Source organism: Salvelinus alpinus, chromosome 7 (genome assembly GCF_045679555.1).
Source record: "Salvelinus alpinus chromosome 7, SLU_Salpinus.1, whole genome shotgun sequence".
NCBI lineage: Eukaryota > Metazoa > Chordata > Actinopteri > Salmoniformes > Salmonidae > Salvelinus > Salvelinus alpinus.
In genome coordinates this window covers 59,885,419-59,904,407 of record NC_092092.1, presented here as the reverse complement: position 1 = coordinate 59,904,407, position 18,989 = coordinate 59,885,419, and the positions used below count along the sequence as shown (strand labels likewise).

At 42.5% G+C, this 18,989-nt stretch overlaps 1 pseudogene; it reads right to left on the bottom strand.

The window, feature by feature from the left end:
* Nucleotides 1–2,271: 2,271 nt before the first annotated feature.
* On the bottom strand, nucleotides 2,272–13,927 carry LOC139581899 (protocadherin alpha-C2-like; annotated as a pseudogene).
* Between the last annotated feature and the right edge of the window lie 5,062 nt (nucleotides 13,928–18,989).

Genomic DNA, 18,989 nt, shown 5'->3' with positions numbered 1-18,989 from the left:
ACTAGCCGAAAAAGAGTGCCTAAACAGAGCGTGCATTAGGTTTTATACACAATATGATGTCGGTTAATTCTGGTAGTTCTGCTCTTCTGACTGGTCGGTGAAGAGTTGGAGGCGGGCCTGCTCTAGCCAGAACAGGAGCCCCATTGGTGCACAGCAGAGTCCTCTGCTCTTGGCACCCGACCAGTAGGAGAGGGGGGTGAGGTGTGTGTGTTCATGTGATGAAATGTATGTGTGTCAAAGAACAGTGAAATAAGGGGAACTGGGGTTAAAGGTCTCCTGAATAGAGTGAGTGTGTGCAATGACTTGAGTCAATCAGATGAGTTTAGTATTCTATGTTTGTTTGTGCGATTAGAATCTGCTGAGACTAGAATGCTCTTTGTGTTATTGGGGAACTGTGTTTTGAGCAACAGCAGTTTCATGTCTAGTCATGGGGTGTGTTATGCAAGTGTTAATCATATGGTTGCAGGCAGGCTCTTAAGCAGCCCATGGGCACTAAAGTCACCAAATGATGCTCAATATATGTGCTTGATATATGAGCTATGCATATGAATATATGCATATATGACAACATATCACGATAACTGTATTGTTGACATATTCTCTGCGCTGAATTTACGTAATTTACGATTCGAAACAATATCGCATTTGTCACTGTTGGCCTAATTGAACGACGTTCTTGTTTACCTTTGTAGTAAAATCCTGTTGTTTTCCTCATTTGCCCGAACTCACAGTTCAATTAAGTTAATATTCTGCAGATATAGTTTAGTTTTCCACTTATTGCGTTCATAAACACTCATTAGAATTACGGAAGTCAAGGAACAATTGAGGTCTGGACATGTTGGGGAGTAGGCCCACCTCTTTACATACCAATTGTATTATTTTAAAAATCCTTTGTGATCAATATGATTTCTCTGTATGTATTTCTTACTTTTTTGGGGGGGGGGCAGGGCAGCCTATGGGTACATGTGGTATAAACTAAGTGTGAAACATGAATATTATAGCTGTACACCCCCCAAACAAAAAAATAGTTGAAGCAAAAAATGAACCATAATGGATTTCTGCCAGTGACTTAAAGAGAAATTCTACCCAATAACTATCTTTTGGTATTTGTTTCATTAGTCCATTGTTGATAAGGTCCCAAAATGTTTTGCTTGTCAGCAATCAAGTTTTCAACATATGTAACTATTAAAATACAGAAATCATCTTTGTATGATGCATTTTGCATAACAGGATGCAAAACGCAGCATCATAAGTCGCAAAATGCACCATACAGGGATGATTTCTGTAGTTTGGGAAACAAACTTAAGTGCTGACAAGCAAAACATTTCCCTTTAAGTTATTGGCCTACCATAGAGAATGATAGAGGTCTCTAATGGCCAAATGGCTGTTTTAGCATGGGTAGCGCCATTGAGGGCTTCCACCATGCCAATTTAAAGTAGTTCAAGTGTCAACTGGGTGGGGATTCCTATGGGTTGTAACCTCAATGGCGCTGCCCATGCTGTCACAGACGCCATAATGGCACAAATGTAAAGATGAGTCCTCTATCTAACTCTATGAGGCCTACCTCTGAGTCTTTTGTCACTTTACCCACCTTCAATATCCACCTATCATGTTTCATCAATCAGTAAAGTATTAACCAATGAGATTCAATAATTTTATAATGACTTTCTTCCTATCACTGTCCTGTTGTTGCTTCTGTTTTATAGATCACCACCTACACCCCAGCACCACCAGGTTAGGCCAGGGTTTCCCAAACTTGGTCCTGGGGCCCCGCTGGGTGCACGTTTTGGTTTTTGCCCTAGCACTACACAGCTGATTCAAATAATCAACTCATCATCAAGCTTTGATTATTCAAATCAGTTGTGTAGTGCTAGGGCAAAAACCTAAATGTGCACCCAGGGGGGCCCCAGGACCAAGTTTGGGAAACCCTGCGTCAGGCTATTGATTTGTTTATTAAACATTTCAAATAATCAGTTCAACCGTGAAGCTTTTGTCTGGTAGAACTGCTAATGTGCAGTTACTTCAAAAGTTGAATTGAGGAGGCTTCAGTAGCTAGCATGTCAACCAATGAGCTGCTGTGGAACTGCTCAGCTGACCCTAGCAAAAGCTGCCCCTACACCACAGATCTAGGATCAGATACCTACCAAACTTGACCTTAACCATATCTGAAAAATATCTGACCTCGTATCAGCGGTTAGGGGCATCTTTTGTGTCCTACGGATGAGTGGGCCCACCTTGGAGAGCTAAAAGAACCAGAGAGCAAAGAGGTAATTCATCATTAATGTAATAGTTTTATAGATCAGATCAACATGGCATGCAGTACAATACATAAAGACTGACTACATATTGCACCATCAACAGATACTATAGGCTACACAAAGCACGTATATACTTGCCTTGATCAGAACTAAAAGCAGGAATAGTAGTTATTGTAGTAATATTTTAAATACATATTGGAGTTTCATTTTGTTTAGCAGTCACATTTTGTACATAGTTTTAAAAATAAAGAAATGTAAACTTTAAAAACAGATTAATTTGGCCAGTGTATTGTTTTCTTTGTTTACTTCAATACTAAAGCATTGGCATCAAATACATCCAGCATTACACATAAAATAACAGTCATTCATTTAAGTGATTAAAATGAACTTATTCACTGATAAAGGTTTAAAGTGAACGTATAAGGCAGTGAAACAATATAAAAAATGCACATATTATATTTGGATGAAACTGTATTTGCCATAGGGCCTAATTCAAAATGATTCAAAATTACCAGATACTTCTAATACTTCCCCTCACTGGCAAAGCCCAGACAACCCCCAACCTCACATAGGGGTAGAACATGGATGTTTTTAGGAGGGAACTATGTGCAGTTTGCTCTGCTCTGGAGTGGAGGAGGAGGGTGAGAGCATAGGACGATGACCTCTGACCCCTCCTCCAGACCAGCAGTCTTTGTCATTGCACCTTCATCAGAGAGGTGTCATAATTGTGACTTCATCATAGTGGCTAACAGTATTCTTTGTAATGACACTGTTGTTATGAAAAGTGAAAAATAAAAAACTGAATAAACAGTGACGGTAGAGTGAGACCTTGGTAGACACTGTGAGTCACTTAAAATATCCCGGACCACATCTAACACATTTCCTAACAAAGCAGATGCACATGAAGGAAAGGGCCGATATACGTACATATACACTATTGATAAAGAAGGGCTCACTCTTTGTTGTTTGATGAATGGATTGGTGAAAGTATTCTAAATTCCTTTTTAGGATATATTGGTTTGTTTGATTCTACATTTCCACACGTGTGCTCTGACCGAACAAGAACAAATACTTAAGTAAAAACCTAACATCCAAGGTCTTTCCTTTTGGAAAGGGGGTACAGTCTTTGACGGCAATTCCACATTCCTATGTCTGTCTCTGTATATTCATAGTGGCTGTTTTAACTCCTGCTGCATGTCCTGTAGTACCCTCCTGCATTCTGTCTCTCTAGTGTATGTTCTCTTCACTGTGGTTAGTTGAAACGTGAGGGGCCCTCAGTGATGGGCCATAGCCATGCAGAACCATGCGTGTTGAATGGATGTTGAAAGACGTTGAAGTTGATTGGGGCTAGTGTGTGCTATTAGAGAGATTGGGTCATGGCTGGGGGATAGGGGGGCAGGGGACCATCAGAGTGTCCTTTAGGTCCTTGGGATGACAGTCATTGTTTGGCCAAGGGGGTGTAGGTGAAGTGTCACTGGAGGCCTGGTCGCTTAGGGGAGGGGGCTGAGTAGGGTAAGGACGGGGGTTCCTTTCATCAGTGGACGCGGGGTTCCTTCTGATGTAACTCTGGTGGACCAATGGGGATGGGGCCTTATGAGGAACTGCTGCCGCTGCCAGTGGTGGTGGACCCCTGAGAATGAGAGAAGAGGATTAGACAAAGGTGGGAGGGATCTGGGACACTCACAGCCTTGTGATTGGCCAGACTATGACACGTCTCATGCAGCCGAGGTCTGTCAGTCTGACAAGGCATCAGGCAGAACGACAGAGTGGAGGATTCTGGTGGTGGTGGGGCTATCGATGTACACCATGCTCCAAGATTACGTGAGGGAGAGAGTAGTTGCTAAGTAACTGGGTGATAAGTTTCATTTTCTGTCCCTCTGCACAAAGAATTAGGTCAGGCATCACATCCCAGTGAAGACGAATTCACAAGGATCATTGTGTTGTGAACTCATCAACAGTCAGTCAAACAATCAAACAGTCAATCATTCACACCACAAACAGTACAGTCCAATCCACCAAACAAACAGTCTAAGATACAGTAGAACATGTCCCTGATCTGCATTAGTGATGGGAGTGAAGGGGATGAGCATGTATTAATATTACATGCAGAGGACCGTATAGTTCTGTTTAGGGTTGCAGACATCCAGGAACTTTCCCAAAATCCCCTGTCTTTCCAGAATACCAGGTTGGAAGATTACCTGAATCAGGAGGGGGAAAGCAGGAAGTCCATAATCTTCCAAGCAGGATTACTGGAAAACCTAGGGATTTGGGGGAAGTTCTGCTACATGCTAACATGTATGTCAGCCTGGGTTGTAATATGTCTGTGGTGGTTGCAGGGAGGGCCGGGGTAGGATGCTGTGAGATGTGTCAGTCAGGGATCAGTTGTGGTGTGCAAGAGGGGGCCGGACAATTGTCCGATTTCCTTTTCCTTTTTTTTGTCTGTCATTCTGCGGCCCCCGGGGGCCAGATGCAGGGTTGAGTGCTCAGTAACTGGCTGCAATCAGGAGTTACACACAGGTGTGTGCCCTGAACAAAAAAGGAATCGCAGGAGAGAGGGCATACCGTCATCCATCCCCCTCTTTAATCTGGATTACAACTAAATCCAGAGTTTCTGCCAAATAGATCACAGATGATTATTATTATCAGCAGCGTTATGATTATTAATGTCTCTGTCTGATGTCCTCTGAGGCCAATCAATTCCATTAGTTTGTTTCCCTGATAGGAAACCGTCCAGAGGTCACTGTTCCGCCAGAGAAGAAAGACCAAATGTACTTTAGAGTTAGGAAACTAGGGCAGCAGAACCTACATATCAGCATCGTAATAGTAGCATTGCTAGAGGATATTATTATGTAGTCAGAGCTGAGACGGGCCCAATAGGAGGAGGATATTATTATGTAGTCAGAGCTGAGACAGGCCCAATAGGAGGAGGATATTATTATGTAGTCAGAGCTGAGACGGGCCCAATAGGAGGAGGATATTATTATGTAGTCAGAGCTGAGACGGGCCCAATAGGAGGAGGATATTATTATGTAGTCAGAGCTGAGACGGGCCCAATAGGAGGAGGATATTATTATGTAGTCAGAGCTGAGACGGGCCCAATAGGAGGAGGATATTATTATGTAGTCAGAGCTGAGACGGGCCCAATAGGAGGAGGATATTATTATGTAGTCAGAGCTGAGACGGGCCCAATAGGAGGAGGATATTATTATGTAGTCAGAGCTGAGACGGGCCCAATAGGAGGAGGATATTATTATGTAGTCAGAGCTGAGACGGGCCCAATAGGAGGAGGATATTATTATGTAGTCAGAGCTGAGACAGGCCCAATAGGAGGAGGATATTATTATGTAGTCAGAGCTGAGACGGGCCCAATAGGAGGAGGATATTATTATGTAGTCAGAGCTGAGACGGGCCCAATAGGAGGAGGATATTATTATGTAGTCAGAGCTGAGACAGGCCCAATAGGAGGAGGATATTATTATGTAGTCAGAGCTGATACGGGCCCAATAGGAGGAGGATATTATTATGTAGTCAGAGCTGAGACAGGCCCAATAGGAGGAGGATACTATTATGTAGTCAGAGCTGAGACGGGCCCAATAGGAGGAGGATATTATTATGTAGTCAGAGCTGAGACAGGCCCAATAGGAGGAGCCTTGAGGATAAGAGTCTAACATGGGCAGCATTGGCTAGTTTGGGGATGAGGATCTGTTAAAAAGGGGCAAAAGGTCGATGCAGGACAGACCCAATCTGGTGCTTTTCATGGATGAAGCCATGAGGAACGGGGCAGGGGTATCACCAGAGTGACATTTGTGATCAAAACCACCGCTCCTCTTAACTAGAGGGGAAAAACACAGGACGAGAAGAACTCCACTGAAACAAAAACAGACACGAAAAAGAAAACACATCATTTCTGTAAGGCCATTTTAAAAGGGGTTCCCGGGGCGGTTGAGTGAGACTCCTGCATACCTCCAGCTGCACAGTGGACTTCCCTCATTTAGGGTACTTAAGAACAGGGAGAAAAGAAAGAAGCATTTCAATGGTCAAGACATTGCAGAACACAAGGAATCTTTCTGTATGCATGGTTATGGCCTATGGCTATACTCTCATTTTGTCATATTAATCACTCCATTTCTACTGAAGGGATTATCTGATCAATCTTGGGAAAAGTCTGAAAGTTAATACTTCAAAAATATATAGCCTACAGCCCAAAACAGACAAAACAGGATAGAAGGAAAAATGTCATGGCAACCTGAAAAGGGTAACATGAGTTGGTTAGGAAAACAACCGTTTCAGCAATCCACACACACACACACAGTCACCCTCACACACAAGCGCACACACATAATTTATTCTACAAATACTTACCTTTTTACAAGAACCAGCCTTGATCAAGTAAAACATTTGTTATACATTGGAACGAGTGCGGAAATGTATAATAACACGAGGACAGATATTGCAGAACATGTAGATAGACTATGGATAGGCTATGGCTGGATGTTGAGGAATGACAGTGCACATTATTAGGTATAGAGAGAGTGGTGCACAGCAAAACAAGTTCACTACAACCCTGACCCCTCTCTTGCTGCAGACCTCCTGCTCTCTCTTCCCTACTGAGTGACGTAAGAGGAGGAGAGACAACCTCTGCAGCATGGAGGCGGGAGTGGCCTCATTGAGGCGTTCAGCTTGACGGCTCACTGAGAGAGAGAGGGGGGGGTTTATTCGGATGCATTTTAAATCAGGGGATGGAGATATTTGATGAAATGAAAGTCAATAAACAAATACCGAATTAGAATAGATCATGCGATGTCAATAATGAGAGGAAGCCATTTGGTCCATCTAGACTCATAAAGGACAGGAAGTCTAATGTGAAACCGTAACCTTGTTTGTTTTGAAAGCTCAAGGGGTTTCTGTCTCATTTTCTTGTAGGCTGTACCATATATAGACAACATTGCTGCTGGCGCTGTGTAATCTCCATCACTGTGTGTTAGCTCTACAAGGATGCAGTATGCAGGCACAGTCAGTGCAGTGAAATATAAGCCACACGCCATTCAACCTGTCAGACCAAATTAGAGAGGCCTTTTTCCCAGCAGGTGCTGCAGCTGTTTGTTGAGGTGCTAGAGGGAGAAAATATACATTCATAACAGATGAATGAATTTCAGAGATAAAGGAACTAGGCCTGATTACCTGGCAATGCCAGAAGGGGACCTGTATTTAGACTGGTAATGTGGTGGAAGGTGGAAATGTTACACCTGCCCTCTCAACACCTGACACTTTGTATACGGTATATCTGGGTAAACAGTATGCGACAAGTTTGTGTGAATAGGTTATGTGATGCCAAAAACATTATCAAATTTGATCTTACACATTTTAAGTTTCAGTAATTTTCCAAGTTGCAGTTATTGAACAGTATTTTATAAAATCATCATTGCTTCTTCTCAGAAATAAACAGAACTTATATTTGTGTTATTCACGATGCCATCTTGGATTTACTTTTTGTTCTTACACAGTAGTGTGGTTCTAATCAACATTTGGTGTTGCTCTCTCATTACTGTAACTTCCCAACAACTTCACTGGGTTAACGTCACTTTGCTTGTTGTGGAACTGGAGGCGTATGCGTTGCCAATACAGTCATGTCCATAATTAACAACACCCTTGATAAAAATGACCCCAAAAAAATGTATAAAATAAATAATAGAAATATTGAGATATATTGTACGCCCCAAAAATGTAGATATTGTTGTAACCCAATGATAAAATGTATAGAATTGCAGGAAATAAGCTTTAAAGCTACTAAATTATTTTTTAGCAACAAGAGGGGTGTGAACAGTTTGTGTCATGAACTGTGCTTGTGCCCGTAGAAATAGACTTGGCGCGCGTTGGGGGATGCAGGATATTCCCCAATGTTGGGGCCCCGAGTAAAAGAGTTTGGGAACCCCTGTTTTAGGGCACACACTCTTAGAAGAAAATGTGACGGAAACTTCCGTTCATATGGTTCCCAGCAGCTGACCGGACGTTCTGAGACCTCAAGCAGCGATTCACTACAGCTTCCATCTTAATCCATCCGGACCCGTCCCGTCAGTTCGTGGTGGAGGTCTGGTCCGCAAGGCGCAGTGTTCCCAGCCAACTGGATGTTTGTTTCCACACTCACCTGTCATCCTGGCTCCCATCGGACCTTAGCTTTGGTCCAACAACGTTTTTGGTGGCAGCCATGGTTCCTGACATCTCTTCGTTGCCGCCTGCACTGTGTGTGCAGAACAAGACCCCGGCTGGCCTCCTTCAACCACTCCCTGTCCCTCACGGCCACTGGTCCCATATATCCTTGGACTTCATCACGGGTCTCCCTCCGTCAGATGGCAACACCACCATCCAAACGGTGGTGGATAGGTTTTCCAAAGCCAGCCTAAGTTGCCCTCAGCTAAGGAGACGGCCCAGCTCATGGTGCAGCACTTCTTACGGATCCATGGACTTCCGGTCAACATTGTCTCCAATCACTGTCCTCAGTTCTCATCCCGGTTCTGGAAGGCGTTCTGCACCCTCATTGGGTAGTCGGCCAGCCTGTCCTCTGGTTTTCATCCAACCCCATTCTAACGGCCAGTCGGAAGCGAGACAATCAGGACCTGGATTCGACTCTTTGTTGCCTCGTCTCCACCAATCCCACCACCTGGAGCCAGCAATTGGTGTAGGTGGATTATGCCCGCAACACCCTTCCCTGTTCTGCTACGGGTCTCTGGCTTTCCATGGCTTTCCACTCGGGATCTGCCCTTCCTGGTGGAGTTCCGCAAACTTTCCCCCCATTTTATCGACCTTTTCCCCATCTGTAAGGTCTTTCTGTTGCCCCACACCCTCCGTATACATCCCACTTTCCATGTATCTAGAATGAAACCCTTGGCTCACAGCACTTTGTCTCTTGTTTCCAACCAAGCTCTCGTTGAAATTACAGCGAGATATTGATGAGTTTTCGGCTTCCACTAAATGTCAACAGTCAATAGAACTTTGTCTGATGACTCTAATGTGAAGGGGGGCCGAAGGAGACAGGAATTAGTCACCACTGCCACGAGCTGACCATGCTTTGACCACGCGCGTTCACGTGATAGGCATCTCCGTTCCATCGCTCAACTGAAGTCAATCTAATTCTCCGGTTGGAACGTTATTCAAGATGTATATTAACAACATTCTAAAGATTGATTCAGTACATCGTTTGACATGTTTCTACTGACTGTTATGGAACTTTTTGACATTTTGTCACGTTATAGTGGACGTGCTTTGTGACTTTGGAATTGTTTACCAAACGCGCTAACCAAAGTAGCTAATTGTACATAAATAACGGACATTATCGAACAAATCAAGCATTTATGGTGGACCTGGGATTCCTAGGACTGCATTCTGATGAAGTTCATCAAAGGTAAGGAAACATGTATCATGTATTTTCTTGTTTCTGTTGACCCCAACATGGCGGCTAATTTGGCTATTGTTCTGAGCTCTGTCTCAGATTATTGCATGATTTGCGTTTTCCGTAAAGTTTTTTTGAAATCTGACACAGAGGTTGCATTAAGCAGAGGTATATCTATAATTCCATGTGTATAACTTGTATTATCATCTACATTTATGATGAGTATTTCTGTTGAAACGATGTGGCTATGCAAAATAACTTGATGTTTTTGGAACTAGTGAATGTAACGCGCCAATGTAAACTCAGATTTTTTGTTATAAATATGAACTTTATCAAACAAAACATGCATGTATTGTGTAACATGAAGTCCTATGAGTGTCATCTGATGAAGATAATCAAAGGTTGGTGATTAATTTTATCTCTATTTCTGCTTTTTCTGACTGCTATCTTTCGCTGGAAAAATGGCTGTGCTTATTGTGGTTTGGTGGTGACCTAACATAATCGTTTGTAGTGCTTTCGCTATAAAAGATTTTTGAAATCGGACACTTTGGTGGGATTAACAACAAGATTACCTTTAAATTGATAAAAGACACATGTATGTTTGAGGAATTTTAATTATGAGATTTCTGTTGTTTGAATTTGGCGCCCTGCACTTTCACTGGATGTTGTCATATCGATGCCGGTAGCGGGATTGCAGCCATAAGACGTTATTAACCTACCGATTGCCTGCTCCTTAAACTAATAAACTCTGAGACTCATACTTTCCACCTCCTGTGTCTACATCTGGGTCTTAGCCTGAGCCGTGATAATTATGGGGTATTGTGTGTAGGTTGATGAGGGAATTTAAAAAAATATATATATATAAGGCTGTAACGTAACAAAATGTGGAAAAAGTCAAGGGGTCTGAATACTTTCAGATGGCACTGGAGAACCTAAAAGGGTTATTTGGCATTCCCCATAGGAGAATCATTTGAAGAACTAGTTTTGGTTCCAGGTAAAACCATTTGGGTTCCAGGTAGAATCATTTTCGGTACCATGAAGAACCCTTTCCAAAGAGGGTTCTACATGGAACCCAAAAGGGTTCTACCTGGATCCAAAAAGGGTTCTCCTATGGGAACATCTGAAGAACCCTTTTGGAACCCTTTTTCTAAGATTGCAGTGACTCAGTCATACTGTTGTTGCATTGTGCTTTGATGTGGAGGTCATTCAGAGGTGGAGGTCCTTCTTACCTGCAGAGTAGAGGCTGCTGAGTCGCTGGTCTCTGTCAGGCCCGTGCTCCTTGGTAAACTGGACACAATGTATCTGGAGCCCGCCTTTGGCACAGGCTGTCTGACTACCAGCTTTCCTTTCCTGGTCTCTGCTAGAAACAGACTGTACCAGTAGGCATCGTTGGAGACCAGGGTGGAATCTGCGATGGTCGAGTTCCTCTCTTGCTGATCACGCTGTTCCTACTGGGAGGAGCCGCTTTGCTGGGCATCGGTTTCTGACACTTCAGCACACAGGTGACCAATATGGTGATCAGTAACAGAAAGGACACCGAGCCCAAGCCGATCACCAAATACAGGTTTAAGTCTGAAAATATGTCATATTCTAGAGGCACTTCAGTCATGTCAGAGTAGGCTTTAACAGCAGTCTCCACTGTTGACAGCTTGATGGTAACTGTAGCTGAGAGAGCAGGTTCCCCGTTGTCCTTGGCGATGACAACCAGCCGTTGATGACGCGGATCTCTGTAACTGAACATTCTCATGGTCCGGATATCTCCATTGTATTGGTCCAGACTGAATACGGTGGCGTCAGTAACCTGTAGAAACTGGTATGTAATCCGAGAGTTCTGGACCGAGTCCGTGTCTATGGCTATCACCTTGGAGACCAGGGATCCTTTATCGGTGGATCTGGGAATCTTTTCCTCCACCAAGGAGCCGTGCACGCGCCACGGAGAGACTATGACCGGGGTGTTGTCGTTCTGATCAACAATAATGATGTGGACAGTCACATTACTGCTGAGAGGAGGAACACCAGAGTCTCTGGCCTCAATGTGGAAAAGGAACTCCTTCTCTATCTCATAGTCAAACGTCTTCAGTGCGTAAAGATTACCGTTCTCCGGATTGATGGAAAACAGCATGGAAATGGAGGTGTTCACTATCTCCTTTTCTATGATGAAATAAACTAGATACTGGTTTTCATGGAGGTCTGGATCAAACGCAGTGAGGGAACTTAGCAAGGCCCCAGGCGCGTTATTCTCCATAACGGGTAGAGTGTAGAACGACTGGGGGAACTGTGGAACGTTGTCGTTAACGTCTAGTAGTTCTAAAGTCATTGTTTCATTGTCAGATAGCGGAGGGGAACCCCTGTCTGTTACGGTAAAAGTTATGTCATATTCTGGGACCTTCTCACGGTCGAGAGGTTCTGATACTACTAACTCATAATAGTTATCGGAATTCTCTCTTAGTGCAAAAGGTAATTCATCCGCAATATGGATATCGACAATCCCATTTTCACCTGAATCTTTATCGCTGACACTGACAACTGCTATCACCGTGTCTACTGCTATATCCTCCTTTATAGGACTTTGATATGATTTGATTGATATTTCAGGATGATTGTCATTCATATCCGTCACTAGAATAGTTATTTTACACTGACCTGACAAAGAGTTGGTCCCCTTATCAGTTGCAATGACTTCCATGTCATAGATCCTGAAGTCTTCATAATTTATCATTTCTTTCACCGTTATTTCTCCGTTATTAGGGTTTAAACTGAACGTTTCTTGTGTTTTCTCTGATGTATACAAGCTATATGAATATACTATTTCCGAATTGATACCATCATCTAAGTCTGTTGCATTCAATTTAACTACAAGGCTTCCTATTGGAAAGTTTTCCATTATATTTATATTATATGAATCTTTGTCAAACTGAGGGGCATTATCATTTGTGTCCAGGACACGAACAATTATGTTGGCTGTACCAGAGCGCGCGGGGACTCCACCATCTACAGCGGTGAGTATTAGGTTATGAACGGCGTGCTCCTCTCGGTTTAAAGCCTTTTTCAGTATCAAATCGGCGAACTTCGATCCATCCCTCCCGGTCTGAATTTCAATATCAAAATGATCACTTTCACTGATATGGTAGGTTTTTACAGAATTCGTGCCCACATCGGGGTCAATTGCATTGCTTAGAGAAAAACGCTCTCCGGCTGGGGTCGATTCAGAAATATCTAGGTTTATGATATCTCTACGAAAACGTGGCGCGTTGTCATTTATATCAACGATTTCCAATTCTATGTTAAATATCCGAACTGGATTTTCAATAATTACCTCCATTTTTAGAAAACAAGTTGTAGCTGTTTTAGAACTACAGAGGTATTCCCTGTCCATATTTTCAACAATATACAGCTCCCCCGTCTCTTTGTTCACGTCAAGATATTTCTTACCGGCGATGACATCTAACCGCATCTTGCGTTTGCTCAAGGTTTTCATATCTAGTCCCAAATCAGCAGCTAAATTAGCAACAACGTACCTTCTGGTGAAAAAACATTGTGAAACATTATCGTTCCACTGTTACTTTAACTGTATCAGACATTTTCTAATATCACATTGCAAACATCCTACGTGTAGCCCCTTTAAATTAGATCAATGGATTTTTGCAGGTCCATTTTTGTTAGTCAACAAATCAAATGATTCTATCTGACGGGGTAGAGGACCACTGCTAGTGATTTTAATAAGTAGTATAGAATGACGTTATTTATGTAATTTCATCCAACGCAAGAGCAACCCAGATATTGGGTCCAAAGTGGAGAAGAACTCAAGAAAGCAGCATGCAATCAGTCCAAAAGTTATTTCTCTGATCTCAAACATTGCAGACCATGAATGGAGGGAGTCAAGAAACAGGCAGAAAACACTTGACCAAAATGTTAGAACTGAATGTTTTTACATTAGCATGTGGTAAGTTGCTTTTAAGTGAATGATTGACACAGTATATGTAAAGTTTGAGTTCCAGAAATGTTTTTGCACTAGGATCGATACACCTTGTCCTATACACATCTCCCATCCCCCCCATATAGTTGTGGGTTAGGACAACAGAATAATAACTTGACCTAAATATTATAACCAAAATGTTTAAATACTGATTGTTTTTGTAAAAAAAAGAAGCTTTAATTGAATTTCCTATGTTTGACACCATAACTATCAAGTGTATAGTTCCAGAAATGTTTGTACGCTGAGATTACCTGATACCCCTCTTCTTAACACATCCCTCCCTTTCTACCCCTTTACCTCTGCCATGCCACTGCACGCACAGGTTAAGGTTTGAACGTGTATTGAACAACTTAATATAATAATAAATCTTGTGAAAATATATACAGTTGAAGTTGGAAGTTTACATACACTTTGGTTGGAGTCATTAAAAGTCGTTTTTCAACCACTCCACAAATTTCTTGTTAACAAACTATAGTTTTGGTAAGTCAGTTAGGACATCTACTTTGTGCATGACACAAGTCATTTTTCCAACAATTGTTTACAGACAGATTATTTCACTTATAATTCACTGTATCACAATTCCAGTGGGTCAAAAGTTTACATACACTGAGTTGACTGTGCCTTTAAACAGCGTGGAAAATGTCAGAAAATTGTTATGGCTTTAGAAGCTTCTGATAGGCTAATTGACCTAATTTGAGTCAATTGGAGGTGTACCTGTGAATGTATTTCAAGGCCTACCTTCAAACTCAGTGCCTCTTTGCTTGACATCATGGGAAAATCAAAAGAAATCTGCCAAGACCTCAGATTTAAAAAATAAATAAAAGAATAACATTTTTTTTTTAAAGAATGTAGACCTCCACAAGTCTGGTTCATCCTTGGGAGCAATTTCCAAACGCCTGAAGGTATCACTTTCATCTGTACAAACAATAGTACACAAGTATAAACACCATGGGACCACGCAGTCGTCATGCCGCCATGGGAGGAGACGCGTTCTGTCTCCTAGAGATGAACTTACTTTGGTGCGAAAAGTGCAAATCAATCCCAGAACAACAGCAAAGGACATTGTGAAGATGCTGGAGGAAACGGGTGCAAAAGTATCTATATCCACAGTAAAATGAGTCCTATATCGACATAACCTGAAAGGTTGCTCAGCAAGGAAGAAGCCACTGCTCCAAATCTGCCATAAAAAAAGTCAGACTACGGTTTGTAACTGCACATGGGGACAAGATCGTACTTTTTGGAGAAATGTCCTCTGGTCTGATGAAACAAAAATAGAACTGTTTGACCATCGTTATGTTTGGAGGAAAAAGGGGGATGCTTGCAAGCCGAAGAACACCATCCCAACCGTGAAGCACGGGGGTGGCAGCAGCATGTTGTGTGGGTGCTTTGCTGCAGGAGGGACTGGTGCACTTCACAAAATAGATGGCATCATGAGGCAGGAAAATTATGTGGATATATTGAAGCAACATCTCAAGACATCAGTCAGGAAGTTAAAGCTTGGTCTCAAATGGGTCTTCCAAATGGAAAATGACCCCAAGCATACTTCCAAAGTTGTGGCAAAATGGCTTAAGGACAACAAAGTCAAGGTATTGGAGTGGCCATCACTAAGCCCTGACCTCAATTCTATAGAAAATTTGTGGGCAGAAGTGAAAAAGCGTGTTCGAGCAAGGATGCCTACAAACCTGACTCAGTTACACCAGCTCTGTCAGAAGGAATGGGCCAAAATTCACTCAATTTATTTGTGGGAAGCTTGTGGAAGGCCACCCAAAACGTTTGACCCAAGTTTTAAAAAAGTAAGGGCAATGCTACCAAATACTAACTGAGTGTATGTAAACTTCTGACCCAATGGGAATGTGATGAAAGAAATAAAAGCTGAAATAAATATTTCTCTGCTATTATTCTGACATTTCACATTCTTATAATAAGGTGAGGATCCTAACTGACCTAAGACAGGGAATCTTTACTAGGATTAAATGTCAGGAATTGTGAAAAACTGAGTTTAAATGTATTTGGCTAAGGTGTATGTAAACTTCCAACTTCAACTGTATAAGAAAATCCTTGAGTAATGTCTGTTTTGTTTTTTGCTGAAGAATTCTTTGTTTTTGCCACCAATAATAGTTACATTGAGAGTAGGTTTTCGTAATATTATGATAATTATATGTTTTCTAGCTTTATTTGGTCATCAATTAAGGAGTTGTCTTTTTTTAGCTGACCAATTCTCTATTTCACAAATGATACGAGTGGTTAACCAGCTATGCAGTGGAGACGAGTGGTTAACTACCTATACAGTGGAGAGGAGTGGTTAACCAGCTATACAGTGGAGACGAGTGGTTAACCAGCTATACAGTGGAGACGAGTGGTTAACCAGCTATACAGTGGAGAGGAGTGGTTAACCAGCTATACAGTGGAGAGGAGTGGTTAACCAGCTATACAGTGGAGAGGAGTGGTTAACCAGCTATACAGTGGAGAGGAGTGGTTTACCAGCTTTACAGTGGAGACGAGTGGTTAACTAGCTATGCAGTGGAGACGAGTGGTTAACCAGCTATACAGTGGAGAGGAGTGGTTAACCAGCTATACAGTGGAGACGAGTGGTTTACCAGCTATGCAGTGGAGACGAGTGGTTAACCAGCTATACAGTGGAGACGAGTGGTTAACTAGCTATGCAGTGGAGAGGAGTGGTTAACTTTTGCACCCCAGTATCTCTACTTGCACATCATCATCTGCACATCTATCACTTCAGTGTTAATGCTAAATTGTAATTATTTTGCCTCTATGGCCTATTTATTGCCTTACCTGCCTAATCTTACTACATTTGCACACACTGTACATAGAATTTTCTATTGTGTTGTTGACCGTACGTTTGTTTATACCATGTGTAACTCTGTTGTTTTTGTCACATTGCTTTGCTTTATCTTCGCCAGGTCGCAGTTGTAAATGAGAACTTGTTCTCAACTGGCCTACCTGGTTAAATAAAGGTGAAATAAAAACAAATCCAGCTATACCATTTACACAGACCAGAGCCAAAGGACGTGAAGGGACAGCGAGGTGTGCTGCTAACACTACGGACCTGACTATTTACCTGTCTCTGACAGGCACCCTTCACCGCAATACCAGCAATACAATCAGTACAATCAATACCGTCAGTACTATCAGTACTATCAGTATTATCAATACCAGCAATACAATCAGTACTAGCAATATCATCAATACTGTAACGACCCTGGGTTTATAAGCGCGGAAATCGACTCTGCCGCACGAGCATGCTTTTGCGGCACAGTCGATAGCGCGCCGGACCTCGGGCTAGAAGGTTGAGGGTTTGACACCTGCTCCCTGCTGTTTCATTACAATACTATCAGTATCATCAATACCAGCAATACTATCAGTATCATCAGTACCAGCAATACAATCAGTACCAGCAATACAATCAATACCAGCAATATCATCAATACTATCGATACCATCTTTTTCTCCCAGATCATCATCATCCCTTCAAGTTCTGTCGCAATTTACTCATTTATATTTGTTTGAATTGCATTATGCTGCCATGTATAGAACATAAAAGTAAAAGTCAGCACCTTGCAGCAGACCAGATGGCTCGGTGTGCGGAGAGGCTCTGTGTCCTGAATCATAGTGCTGATTATCTAACTGAACTACAGCGTGAGGAGGAGAGGCTCTGTCCTGAATCATAGATAATCAGTACTAACTGAACTACGGTGTGAGGAGGAGAGGCTCTCTGTCCTGAATCATAGATAATCAGTACTAACTGAACTACGGCGTGAGGAGGAGAGGCTCTCTGTCCTGAATCATAGATAATCAGTACTAACTGAACTACGGCGTGAGGAGAGGCTCTCTGTACTGAATCATAGATAATCAGTACTAACTGAACTACGGTGTGAGGAGGAGAAGCTCTCTGTACTGAATCATAGATAATCAGTACTAACTGAACTACGGTGTGAGGAGGAGAGGCTCTCTGTCCTGAATCATAGATAATCAGTACTAACTGAACTACGGTGTGAGGAGGAGAGGCTCTCTGTCCTGAATCATAGATAATCAGTACTAACTGAACTACGGTGTGAGGAGGAGAGGCTGTCTGTGCTGAATCATAGATAATCAGTATTAACTGAACTACGGTGTGAGGAGAGGCTCTTTGTACTGAATCATAGATAATCAGTACTAACTGAACTACGGTGTGAGGAGGAGAGGCTCTCTGTCCTGAATCATAGATAATCAGTACTACCTGAACTACGGTGTGAGGAGGAGAGGCTGTCTGTGCTGAATCATAGATAATCAGTATTAACTGAACTACGGTGTGAGGAGAGGCTCTCTGTACTGAATCATAGATAATCAGTACTAACTGAACTACGGTGTGAGGAGGAGAGGCTCTCTGTCCTGAATCATAGATAATCAGTACTAACTGAACTACGGTGTGAGGAGGAGAGGCTGTCTGTGCTGAATCATAGATAATCAGTACTAACTGAACTACGGCGTGAGGAGAGGCTCTCTGTACTGAATCATAGATAATCAGTACTAACTGAACTACGGTGTGAGGAGGAGAGGCTCTCTGTCCTGAATCATAGATAATCAGTACTAACTGAACTACGGTGTGAGGAGGAGAGGCTCTCTGTCCTGAATCATAGATAATCAGTACTAACTGAACTACGGTGTGAGGAGGAGAGGCTCTCTGTCCTGAATCATAGATAATCAGTACTAACTGAACTACGGTGTGAGGAGGAGAGGCTGTCTGTCCTGAATCATAGATAATCAGTACTAACTGAACTACAGCGTGAGGAGGAGAGGCTCTCTGTCCTGAATCATAGATAATCAGTACTAACTGAACTACGGTGTGAGGAGGAGAAGCTCTCTGTCCTGAATCATAGATAATCAGTACTAACTGAACTACGGTGTGAGGAGGAGAGGCTCTCTGTCCTGAATCATAGATAATCAGTACTAACTGAACTACGGTGTGAGGAGGAGAGGCTCTGTCCTGAATCATAGATAATCAGTACTAACTGAACTACGGTGTGAGGAGGAGAGGCTCTCTGTCCTGAATCATAGATAATCAGTACTAACTGAACTACGGTGTGAGGAGGAGAAGCTCTCTGTCCTGAATCATAGATAATCAGTACTAACTGAACTACGGTGTGAGGAGGAGAGGCTCTCTGTCCTGAATCATAGATAATCAGTACTAACTGAACTACGGTGTGAGGAGGAGAGGCTCTCTGTACTGAATCATAGATAATCAGTACTAACTGAACTACGGTGTGAGGAGGAGAGGCTCTCTGTACTGAATCATAGATAATCAGTACTAACTGAACTACGGTGTGAGGAGTAGAGGCTCTCTGTCCTGAATCATAGATAATCAGTACTA